Source organism: Danio aesculapii, chromosome 19 (assembly GCF_903798145.1).
Source record: "Danio aesculapii chromosome 19, fDanAes4.1, whole genome shotgun sequence".
NCBI classification, from domain to species: Eukaryota; Metazoa; Chordata; class Actinopteri; order Cypriniformes; family Danionidae; genus Danio; species Danio aesculapii.
The window spans coordinates 1,572,760-1,586,147 of record NC_079453.1 but is presented as its reverse complement, the minus strand read 5'-3'; the positions used below and the strand labels follow the sequence as shown (position 1 = coordinate 1,586,147).

At 35.9% G+C, this 13,388-nt stretch overlaps 1 long non-coding RNA gene across 1 annotated transcript; it reads left to right on the top strand.

Moving 5' to 3' along the window:
* The first annotated feature begins 490 nt into the window (after positions 1–490).
* LOC130246258 (uncharacterized) lies at positions 491–1,101 on the top strand. The gene is made up of 3 exons (XR_008839421.1): positions 491–554; positions 636–731; positions 905–1,101. It is a non-coding gene; the product is annotated as an uncharacterized LOC130246258 (long non-coding RNA).
* The last annotated feature ends 12,287 nt before the right edge of the window (positions 1,102–13,388 follow it).

The following is a 13,388-nucleotide window of genomic DNA, read 5'->3' as shown; positions in this document are numbered from 1 at the left end:
GAATGACACTGTGACTTTGTGTACATACAGAATTGAAGGTCGGTTGTTGCTGACTACAGAAAGATTCTTATATGAAGGCATGTAAAAGGTGGGTAAAATATTCATTTTGTACTACTATGCCTGGCATATCCAGTTAAAATAAATATTACAGTGTATTTGCAATGATACTTTTGCAGCAAGGAAAGTGAAACTTCAGCTAGACCTTGAGTTCAGTTTACAATATGAAGATCCTGATATCAACATCTGATCTGATCAACACCTGATTTTCATCGGAGGTAAAAAAATAAATAAGTAAATGAAACATAATAATAATATTAATATATTTTTTCTAGCATTATATATTTTGTAGTGTGGGTTTGTTTTATGAAATTTTCTTTCTTTTACTTACTTTTGCAGAGTACCAACATGTTACAAATGAGAATTTTCCCCACAAATTCTTTGGACAACTGCACCACCACCTATTTCATTTGATGACAGTTTTAAGGCAAACAGCATCCAAAACTGGCAAGACAGCAGATACCCTGGCTAATCTTTTGAAGGTTTATGATGAGCAGGTATGTTTGGGGTCATGTATTAATTAAAATATAAATAGATATTTTATTTAGATTTTTTTTTCTTAATTTTTGTCTTTGCAGGAACTGCATGATGTCAGTTCATGATGGACTACTGTTATCAGAGGTCTTTTGGTCTTGCTGCGTGAGCGTGACTGGGGATTCTTTAGGACCACCCTGGTAAGACTTCATTCATTCTTTTCACAATTATGCATGTTCTATTGAAAAGATGAAAGTTGAGTAGCAACTTTTACTTAACATATTTGTAATCATGACTTGTTGATGAATCATGTAAAATTGGCTCAGTCATATTGATATTGTCCTAACATTAATATCCTTGAATTATATTTTAGATTAATAATCCTGAAGCGCTGACTGAAGATGCTTTATTGGCCCTGCAGTCACTGAGGGTCTCTGTTGTCCTGAAGAATGAATTGGACACCACCCACAGCACACTTCCAGACCTTTTTTGTCTTGTTTGGATTAATGTATGCTCTTCACATAGTATATAGTAAAGGACTTTGAACTTGTACAAAAAGTTTTGCTTGGCATGGATGATATAAAATGGAAAGGCGATTAGCATAGAATCCTTAAAGAATGAGTTGATGTAGAGCCTTTTTTTGTACTCAATAAAGACTGTCACTGGGGTAGTAACTTCAAAACATGTATGTACCTTTAATTTGTAATGGTGCATTTTATTATATATATAGGGATAGATTGTCTAAAACGTAAAATTCTGACATTTACTTACTCTTCACTTGTTCCAAACCTGTTTGAATTTCTTGCTTCTGTTGAACACAAAAGTTATTTTGAGGCATTGACTTTCTAATAGGAAAACAAATACTGTGGAAATCAGTGGTTCCAGGTTTCAGCTTTTTTGTCAAAAATAACCTTTTAAGTGTTCAACAGAAGAAAGAAACTCAAACAGGTTTGGAATAAGTTAGAGTAAATGACAGGATCATAGTTCAACCAAGACTGAATATTTATATTTATATATTTATATATATATATATAAACCATTTGATAGTTACTGTGCCAATGACTTTTTTTTTTTTTTTCTAAACAATAGTCACTTCACAGAATGTGCACTTATTCTTTATTAACGAATGCTTTAAGACTGTAAGTTTCATAGTTCTTATTAATCTTATTATTATTTAATTTTGTCAAACTTAGTGTTTTTTTTTCTTGTTTGATATATTTGCATTTTGGGAAATTCTTATTAATTTCAGAATAGTGTTTATTTTAAATCTCCTAATGTCTAATTGTTTTTATTGTTTCATGACATTTGTAATTGCACAGGAGGCACATTTGTACTGTTGGACATTTTTTCTTTAAAAATAAATGTCTAAAATGGTATTGTCTGTGTGTTTAAAATTACAGATGTATTTTGATAGATTTATGGGGTTTAAAGATTAAAATTATGGATAATTTCATTTGTGAAACTGAGATGGAGAAGTTAATTTAATAAAAATGCTATCAAAATGTATGAGCTGGGTGACTTGAGTATTTAAAGTTGAAGGAAATTAAAACAATTAGGTTAATTACTATTAAAATGTATGAGCTAGGTGACTTGAGGATTTAAAGTTTGGAGAAATTAAAACAATTAAGTTAATTGCTATTAAAATGTATGAGCTGAGTAACTTGGGTATTTTAAGTTAGGAGAAGTGTCTTGCATGAGTACAACAAACTCAAAACTTGATGTTTCTGTTTACTTAAAATAGAAAATTTCATAACTTAAAAAATTTGACGTAACTAATTACCTCAAATTTTTTGAGTTTTGTCAACTTATTCGGGATTACAGTGTATATATATATATATATATATATATATATATATATATATATATATATATATATATGTATATGTATGTATGTATATGTATATGTGTGTATATATATGTATATGTGTGTATATATGTGTGTGTATATATTGTTTATTTATTCCTTTGCTGGAAATTTAGAAATAGTTTTGAAACAAAAATTTGTGCTTAACAAAGGAAATTAAATGTGTAGTCTAATGGATGTCTTCAGTGGAGTGAGTTTCCACCGTTTCCTTACTCCAAAGTGGCTTGTTCTTTATCCTCGCGCTGCAGATGCTTTGTTTAACTGTTTTCTCGCTAGTGAATTGGGCAGTTTTTCCGCTTACAAAGTCGCCATTGTAAATAGCAAATGCGGCATGGAGTGACGCAACTGACTCTTAAAGGGAAGGAGAGACGAGACACTGATTGATGTAATGCAGGTTATGCTTAAAACACACCCAGAACTCATTAAGAGAATAAGCACAACCCTGTTAGACCCTATTTTTTCCATAATAAAAATGGCAAACGTAGATTCGGACACGCTCTTAATGCTTTTGCGCTATACGCTTGAGACTTTACACCTAGATTATTAAAATAGAGCCCTTGGTATGAAACTGCATTGTGCGATTTAAATTATTGTTATAGATTAAATAATTTAAGTGTTAATAATTATTTAATTTTAGCAAATGATTGATTAAATGTTTTAGTCTTTATTCTAAAATATTTTGTATCATAAAATTAGTGATGACGATGATAAAAACTGCAGTTTTTAATGTAGCTGCATTAATCATTAAACTCGATGTTTAAATGAGCACTAGTTAAAAGATTTCAGGTACAAAAAAATTATCAAAAACTTGAAATTAAAATTAACGTTTAAAATTAATTAACACAAAACTTTACAATTAAAATAGCACTTTCTATTCGTTTAGTTTTTTTAAATAAATAAATAAATGATTAAAATATTAAGTATATATTATATAAGCTATATGCCTCTATTTATATAATCTTGCTGTTTAAAACTAAATTGCTGCTAAATATATTGAACTTACATCAATCAAACTGACTAAAAATATGAAATTAAACTTCTGTATACCAAAAAAATCTTAAAACCTGATTAACATTAAAATTAAAGTCAATTTAAGCCATTTAAAGTAAATGAATGTGATTAAAGTGTGTGTCTGTCTGTGAGTGCACATATGTTTGTGAGACAGAAATTGTGGATGCATTGAGTGTGTGTGTATGTGTGTGCATGTCAGTGTGTGTCTCAGTAAATGCATGTTTTGTATGTGTGTGTGTCTGTATGTCTGTGTATGAATGTATGTGATTGTGTGAGTGTGCCTGTGTGTCTCTAACTGTTGTGTGATTGTGTTTGTGCATGTTTGTGTGTGTTTTCTCAGAAAGCTCCTCTTCAATCTTCATCACAGAGAGTGTATCTGAGCGTGATGTTATTAGCGAGTGTGTGTGTGTGTGTGTGTGTGTCCGTTCAGCCCTTGAGCCAAACAAACACAGAAACAACAGAATTACTTCCAGTTAAAGTGTTTAACGTCACATCAGAGCATCTGATGATCTCCAGCATTAAAGACACTTACTGTTGTCTGCTCTGGGATCTGAGCCGCTCCAGCTTCTGAACTCATTTCCTTCTGCGTAGTCCCTTATTCATCAGGGGTCGCCACAGCAGAATGAACCACCAACTACTACAGTGTATGTTTTTTGCAGCGGATACCTTTTCAGCTGCAACCCAGTACTGGGAAACACCCATACACATATTCACACACACACACACACACACTCATACACTACAGCCAATTTAGTTCATCAATTCGCGCATGTGTTTGGACTGTGGGGGAAACCGGAGCACCCGGAGGAAACCCACACCAAAACGGGGAGAACATGCAAACTCCACACAGAAATGCCAACTGACCCAGCTGGGACTCGAACCAGTGACCTTCTTGCTGTAAAGCCACAGTGCTAACCACTGAGCCACCTAAACTACAAAATATTTTTATTCTTCTTGATTTATTTCAGCTTAAAAAGCCTCATCATTAAACTCTCTGTGTGTCTGAGTGTATCTCAGTGTGTGTTTGTCCAGATGTGTGTGTGTCGACACATGTTCAGCTCTCCAGCTCTTCCCGAAGCGTCTTTAACAGCGAGAGCAGATCTCAGAGCAGCACAGAAAGCAGGATGAAAACTGATTATAAGTCTATTACGGCCACTCTGCAGGAGCCGCGGAAGTGGATCCCATTATCTGAGACGTCTGGATAATGGATTCTGCGTGAGGGGCATTTTTTCTGGTGCGGGGTATCGAGTGTTAGGAATATTATCTTCATGTAATGATACCTGAGGGTTGGGAGATTGTAGAGAAGGATGCTGTCCACTAGGCCTGAACAATATGATGGCAGCTTAAAGACGCCTCTCGCATGCATCGCTCAGGTGTGAGTTTCTCACAGACTTAAACAGAGTGTTAAAATCTTGAAGATTCTGTCGGTCTTATCTATCAAATCTGAGCTTTATTTTGTATTTTCAATTGGATTCGGATCAGGTGATTGGCTGGGCCATTCTACAGCTTGATTTTCTTTCCCTGAAAGCATCTGAGAGTTTCCTTGGCTGTGTTTTTGATCATTAGGTATGCGCAAATCGATCCAAATCTGTCTTTAAGCGCAGCACGGCAGTTAGAAAATTTGTCCAGCTTGATGCTGCGCAGACGCCACGTGACATGTCGCATCAAAGTACCCCGACATCGCTCCGAGATCAGACGATTGATTCAGCCCGTACAGTGTCTGAAGAGCGACTGCAGGAGCTGCCATGATGACACCGATATTACACGATTGGCTGGATTCACCACACGACATTAACAACGTGTGTTTCAGGTTTATTATTGGACAAATTCCATCTCACAAATTTCAAAACAAACAATTATCTTTTTATACCATCTCAATTTTGTACACATGCTTATTAAAAGACAAATATTTTACTGCAGTATCATCTTTTGTTAATTTGTTTTTACAAGCTAGATTGTTCGCAGAGGTTTATTTTCGACCTTTTTATACAGACCATTTACTGTATTCAGCTCCATGAACGATTTAAATTACATATTTTTGTGAATAACCTAAATATTAACTCATAAGTAGACCCACACGAAATCTGTGTGTGCAGAATTCCTCAGATTTTTAGCCCATCATTAATTCTGTTTATTCACTTGAGTAATTGCATGTATTACAATAGTATTAATTACAGTAATATTACTGACTAATATGAAAATGTTCATCTGATTTATGTACAATGCAGTTTAAAAAGTAATATTTCCTGTCTTTTAGTAGAGATATTATACGAGAGACTTGCTTTGTTTAATAAAGTGGATCTAATTTGATAAATACAAGTTAAAAAGATAATATTTTTTATTTGACATATTAAGGTTTTAGTTATGATACTCCCAAAATAATTCAGCAGAAATCTGCAGATTTTTACAAAAATTCTGGTCAGAAATTGCAAAAAACGTCCGCAGATTCCGTCTGGCCCTACTCAGAAGTCTTAAAGACTTGTAATAAACAATTGTCATTTTTCCTGCCACCCTAAAGGTTTCAAATGAACAAATTAAGTTAAACAACTGTTTAATGAAATAATTATGATTTATATGATAATAAAATATTTTATTTCCTGTCAAGCTGTTTATACACAAACTTTAAAAGTGACATTGATGTACTGTGCTCTTTCTTGGAAATTTCTACTTAAAGTGTATCTCGCTTATTTTAGGAATGTCTTTTGTTCAATCTGTTTGGATTAAAGTGCGTTTTTAAAAATGTTTTCATTATCCAAAATAATCTTAATCATAGTTTAAGACTTAATCAAAACACCTTGTTTTGGGTTTTACACTAAAATATATTGGAAAGTTTTATATCTATAAATGTAAAGCCCTTTTAGCATAATCAATCAAGAAGTATTAGCCTAAAGAGTGATGTTTAAACCCCTGGAATTTGTGCTTATTGCTTTTTATTTGAGAGGCCTATTTGTTTCTATGTTTACATTACCCTCTCGTTTCCCCTGATTTCTCTCATGAGTTTATATATTTAATTCATAATTCTCTTAACGTTTAAAAATAAACTATAGTTTGTAGAGACTGTATTCTGTTTTATTTGTACTGTAAATGTTTTGTTGTTGTTATAAATAAAAATAAATAAATGATGATGACGCCATGTGATCGGTCATCATGACTGCCGCAACTTTGAGTCCCTGAGTGTGTCTGGATTGATGGCTCCGTTTTCAACTCTGCCGCCACCTGCGCTGGGCTAATCTCATTGATCACCGGCTGCAGCCGTGGTTCATGTCGAACGCACATCTTGTCTTGCTGAAATGGTTTCATCTTCATCCTCCTGCTAATGTAGATGTTGGACTGAAGCAGCTGATATTCATTTACACTGAGGAAGGGCAGAGGGTTGCTGAAGAATTACTAAGAGATTTCAGCTGCTGTCTGAGCTTTCACTCCCTTTTTACACCTTCTTTCCTTCATGTGTTCAATACTTTCCTCTGCGTCATTTCATTTTATTACACAGGACTTCATTTTTAAACTAATGAGATTTGTTTTCTTTTCATATATGGATTTCTTTGGGTGTTATCCACCCAATTTCAAGTCAACGGCACTTTTAGAAATATGTTTTCTGAAATAAATGGTGACGTGTTCAATACTTAATTTCCCCGTACATATAAATGTAATAGTCACATCGCAGGGTTAATTTAAAACAGTAATTACATTTATTTAAAACCAAAACCGCTATTTGTCAATATTACTGTTTTTATTCTTTAAAAAAGAACTATTTAATAAGTATAATTAATGTTTGGAATCTAATTACATAATCCAGATGACATATAATGCAGCGCTGCTTATTAATTACGCATCTGAAACGTACAGCGTGCTACATAAAAATTGCAAGTCCTCCATTAAGCATTAAAGGACATTATTCTTATTTATACTGAACATTTTGTCTCACCGGACATGCCGGATGCATTCGCAACAATGCATTCTGGGATTCCCAATGAAAAATGCATGCACTGCTGCTCGAGAATCTGAACAAAAGTAGGTCACTTAAAAGGTGTCGACTTGAAGATTATTCTACAAGTGTGCATCCGGCAGACGCTGTCATCTGAAGTGACTCACAGTGCATTCAGAATACACTTCTCCTGTCAGCTTATTTCTGGATTATTCATGGACGTTTATATTACACAATACCATTAAAAAGTTTGGGGATGGGGACTTTTATAAAGGATTTTATAATGATCTGCAGTTCTCTCTACGGAAGAGGGTTTTTGGCCCAGAAATAAAAATGTAATCAATTCAAGATTAAATTCGTTATCATGCAGGATTAAGCTCATTCAATTTGGAGAACAAAATTGAAATAAAATGTTAAGAATAAACGCATTACATTTCAAGAATAAAGTCATTATTTAAAAAAAACCCTTGTTACATTTTGAGAAAAAAGTTTAAATCGTGGCAGAACAGTGGCTCAGTGGTTACAACTGTGGCCTCAAAGCAAGAAGGTCAATGGTTCGAGTCCCGGCTGGCTCAGTTGGTATTTCTGTGTGGAGTTTGCATGTTCTCCCCGTGTTGGTGTGGGTTTATGTCTAAAGGGATTGATGAACTTAACTGGCCGTAGTGTGTGAGTGTGTGTGAATGAGTGTGTGTGGGTGTTTCCAGCACTGGGTTGCAGCTGGAAGGGCATCCGCTGTGTAAAACATACAGTGGAATAGTTGGCGGTTCATTTCGCTGTGGAAAATTAATGAATGAAGGTTAAACAAAATGTTAAAAATAAATGCATTACATTTTAAGAATAAAGTCATTATTTAAAAAAAAAACATGTTCAATTTCAAGAGAAAGTTTTAAAATCTTGTGAATAAACTTATTAAATTCTGTGATTTTTATTTTATTTATTTATTTATTTATTTGTTTGTTTTTTTTTAATATGAATCAAGCCAAAATAAACTGAAACACACATCATCAATCTAAATAATCTCAATTAATAGATTTGAAAGCAGATTAGATTAATAAGAGAAAAATGTATTAATAATTGTTTTCTCTGAATTTAATCAGTTTATTCTTAACATTTTATTCAGATTTATTAAAAAATAACAATATATTCTCAGAATTTAATACTTGTTTTTCTCAAAAATATACTTCATTTTTTAAATTTAATAAGTTTATTCCCAACATTTTATTTATTTATTTTTTATTTTCCTCAATTTTTTATGAATTTAATACGTTTATTCTTAACGTTTTATTTTAATTTCTTGCAAAAAAGCTATTCTGTATTCAACTACATTTAGTTTCTTGAAAAATAATAACTTTATTTTCTAAATTGAAAAAGTATTTAATAAAATTTAATAAAACAACATTTTTTTAGAATTTTATTTCAATTTTATTTTTCTGTATTTTTTTGTAGTTATTTTAAATTTTAAAAATATTAGTTTGTCTTCCACATTATATTTAGATTCACTGAAAAATAATAACTCTATTCTCAAAATTTAATGACTTTATTCTTAAGTTTATAACATTTTTTTTTACAAAACTTGATGACATTTTTTTCCCTCTAAAAAATAATGACTTTTTTTCCAAATCAGTTTAATCTCCTTATTTTATTTCAATGTTTTTCTCAGAATTTAACTAATTTACTTTGCATTATAATAATTGTTTTATTGCTAGCCTCAAATCATCTTCTGCAGCTTCCCAATGCTGCATTTATTTAGAGGAAAATACAGTAAAAAGTCCAAAAAAATTGTGGTATAATTTTTAAAATAATGATTTGATTTCAAATAAGGGGTGACATGATGGTGCAGTGGGTAGCGCTGTGGCCTCACAGCTAGAAGGTCACTGGTTCGAGCCTCGGCTGGGTCAGTTGGCATTTCTGTGTGGAGTTTGCATGTTCTCCCCGTGTTGGCGTGGGTTTCTCTGGGTGCTCCGGTTTCCCCCACAGTCCAAACACATGCGCTATAGGGGAATTGGGTAAGCTAAATTGTCCTTAGTGTGTGTGAGTGAGTGTGTATGGATGTTTCCCAGTGATGGGTTGCAGCTGGAAGGGCATCCGCTGTGTAAAACATATGCTGGATAAGTTGGCGGTTCATTCCGCTGTGGTGGCCCCTGATCAATAAAGGGACTAAGTCATAATGAAAATGAATGTAATTTCAAATACTTGTCTTCAACGTGAATATAGAGTGAAATTTAGTTTATTCCAGCATTCAAAAGCTTAATTTTCAGCATCACTACACCAGTCTTCAGCGTCATAGGATCCTGGTTCGATTACGTTTCTTCCTTAACAGTTTCAGCATCATATATGTGGTGTAAAATCTCACCTATTCCCCTTATTTCTCCTTCAGTCTGCTAGTGTAAGTGTGTAAATCCACAGGTCTGCTGTTTATAGTGAATAATAGCAGCATCAGAAGGCCGTATAGTCCTGCTGTTGGCCTTTTGGACGGCTCTTCACAGTGTGAGTGATGCTGTAAAGCATGTGTGTGTGAAGTGTTTACCAGCGCTCACATCTCCTCATGTCACTCTCAGAGTAACTAACACAGTCATTACCTGCAGTCTTTGGTCTCTGGCCAATACATTAAATCTAAATTACAGACTGAAGGATTCCTGCCAGAAAACACACTGAGAGACTCGTGAGCGGGTGCTGTTTACTCTGATGCAGCGCACACACACACACACACACACACAAACACAAACACAAACAAACATATACACAGACATGTATACAGAGACACACACACAAACATATATTGCATACACATATACACACAGGAACACACATGTGCAAACACACATACATACATACACGCACACACACACACACACATACATATACACAGACATACACATATACATGCATACACGGAAAACACACAAACATACATACACACACATAAACACATACATGCAAACACACGTGCACAGACACACACACATATGCAGACATGTATACACACACACACACATTAAACACATATATGCTCAGACGCATGCACACTCAAATGAACACGTTAAACACACACATATATATGTATATATATACACACAGACACACACATGCATACACTTGTTAAATGCTTATATACACACACACACACAGACATGTATACATGCATACGCAGGCACGCACATAAACATATTAAACACACATATACACAGACACACACACACAAACACGTTAAACATTTACACAGACACACACATACAGACATGTATACAAAGACACATAAACAAATTTACATACACAGATATGTATAGACAGACACACACACATATGCACAGACACACACACACACATATACACAGAAATGTATACACAGATGTACACTCGCATACAGACACAAACACACACATAAATATATACACACACACACACACACACACACATATACACAGAAATGTATACACAGATGTACACTCGCATACAAAGACACAAACACACACACACGCTCATATACTCATACACACACACACACTTATTTAATTTTATATATATACACACACTCATATATACACACACACACTTATTTATTTATATATACACACACACACACACACACACACACACACACACACACACACACACACACACACACACACACACACACACACACACACACACACTCATATACTCATATACACACACACAATATGCAGTTAATTCAGTGGTTGCCTAGCAACATAAAAAGCGCAGTGCACTTAGAGTTTTCTGGTCAGAATAAAAAGGCAGTGTGTGTGGTGCAGCTCACATTCCCAGCGCGGAAAACTTGTTCAGTGTGTTCGGCTCCTTCATGTTAGTGTGAACTATCCCTTTAACACTGAATGTAATCTGAGGTGGGACTGACTTGTAATCAAACACAAACCGTTAGCAAAGTGCAGAAACGATTAAGCCAACTACAAACTGAAAGACTCCTGTGGTGAACTGACAAACTAAAAAAACAAAGATCTCAATACTCTATTCACTCTCAACTAACACACACACACAGTTTGACCTGTAATCGACACACTCTTCAGTCAGTGAACGCAGAACCCGAGGCTTCGTCTTAATGTCTCAAACACACTGTCCTCCTGCCCAACACGTAATGCATTGTGAAGCTCTACATGCGTGGCTGTTCCGTGTCACTGCGTCCCGTCAGCGCTTTATGACTGCCGCTCATACATAAATGCATGCGGTAAGAAATGGGACACGTTTAAAACATTCGCCTGTGGTCTTACAGGGACACAAACGGCCTGCCGGAGACAAGCTGCGCGAGCATCATTGCTTTCATTACAGGCGCTTTGCATCATGCTGGAAGAACACGTGGCGTCCCATAATGCCCTGCGTCGGCGTCTCCATGTGGAAACTGAGCGTGATATTCAAAAGCAGACTGTAGGAGTTTTATTGAAATCAAAGCGTCTGCTACAGCAACTAAAAATATGTTTAAAATGAGGCTCATTCACTGGGTGTGTGTGTGTGTTTAGAAAGTTTTTTGGACACTCAATGTAGTGCGCATCCAACATGAACATCATTTCAAGAGTTCACACTTAGCTGATGATTGATTATAAAGCTTGTTAGGCATGCTGTCCCGGGAGAGAGCCCTGAGCTCATAAGATCCTCGAGCCCGGGGCTCCCTCCCGTTTATTATAGATATTTTAAGGCTGTAAACCCCCTCACTACACAATTTATACACTTTTCTCAGACAGGCATTAACATTTTCACAATTTTCTCTCTTGTTTCAAGAGTTCCCACTTAGATATGTTTGACGTATAAAGCAGGTTTGGCATGCTGTCCCGGGAGAGAACCCTGAGCTCGGAGATATTTGAGCCCAGGACTCCCGCCCGGTCGATAAGCATATGAGGAGATCCGAGATCAGGTAGGTCTCGAGAGCTCCCCCTTTAGAAAAGGGAGGAAAAGGAGGAGATGGGGTGGAAGGGGGGATTCTTCCAAATGAAGATAGAACAGTAGGGAGAAAATGATCCATTTATAGTAAACTAGGATCACTCTGATTGGATTATTACTGATTACAGATGAGCGGCCAGACGTGCTCAATCATATCACGTGCTCCTCTCCAAATTAGTTTATGAAACTTCACTTAAACACTGAAAGTTAAGCCCAGGATTATAGAATAAAACCAAAGATCAAAACCGCGCACATGATAGTTGGAAGTAACACACATCATACGTTCACATTCGCATGTTATTTAAAATGAAATTAGGCAGATGGTGCGGCAGAAATATGAACAGTTTCCTGAGTCGTAGCTGGGGACTACAGACTGCTGCCAGCTTGTGGCGCTGGTGTGCGTTCCCTGATATAAACCTATGTTTGCATTGCGCTGGGTGGCGCATCCGGTGTGCGACCCCCTTTACGATGGTCTTGCTGCAGACAGTAACCCTTTTTGCATCCTTGTTGGAACTCACACTGCTAGCGATCGAAGATTTATGTTAATTTGGCAAGCTGAACGCTTCCTGTACTGCACAGGAGACATGGAGAATGATTGACAATGGTCTACAGCCAATCAGGATGCAGAACACAATGCGCTGTAAAAACAAAAAGCATGTCAAATTGCACAAACAAAAAAAAAATGGTGAAACTGCGAGGCCGCGAAAGGTGAAGCGCGTTATAGCGAGGGACTACTGTATAATAATATCAACACAATACACAGCTTCAGTGGTTGCCTAGCGACGTAAAATGTGCAGTGCGATGCACCTTGTGTTCTCAGATTGAGAAAAAGCACATTCAGTGTGATCGACCCCTTAGAAAGCAGAATGCAAGACGACTGTGAGTTTCCAAGTGAACAAGCGACACAGATGCATGCTGGGAAGAGCTGGCGTTTTGACGGCGTGTTCAGAAAAGCTCATTACAGCCTTTGAGGAGCTCAGGGGCCTCATTAACAGCAGCTCATTTCCTACCTGTGCAGAAAAACAGCCGGCTGTCGCTCTCCATTATTAATTCTTCATCAGCGCTGACCGTCAGCATGAATATTAATCCTCAGCTCTGTGGTCCGGGGATCCGCTGTGACCCTCTTCAGGCGGGGCACTTACTCCAGGG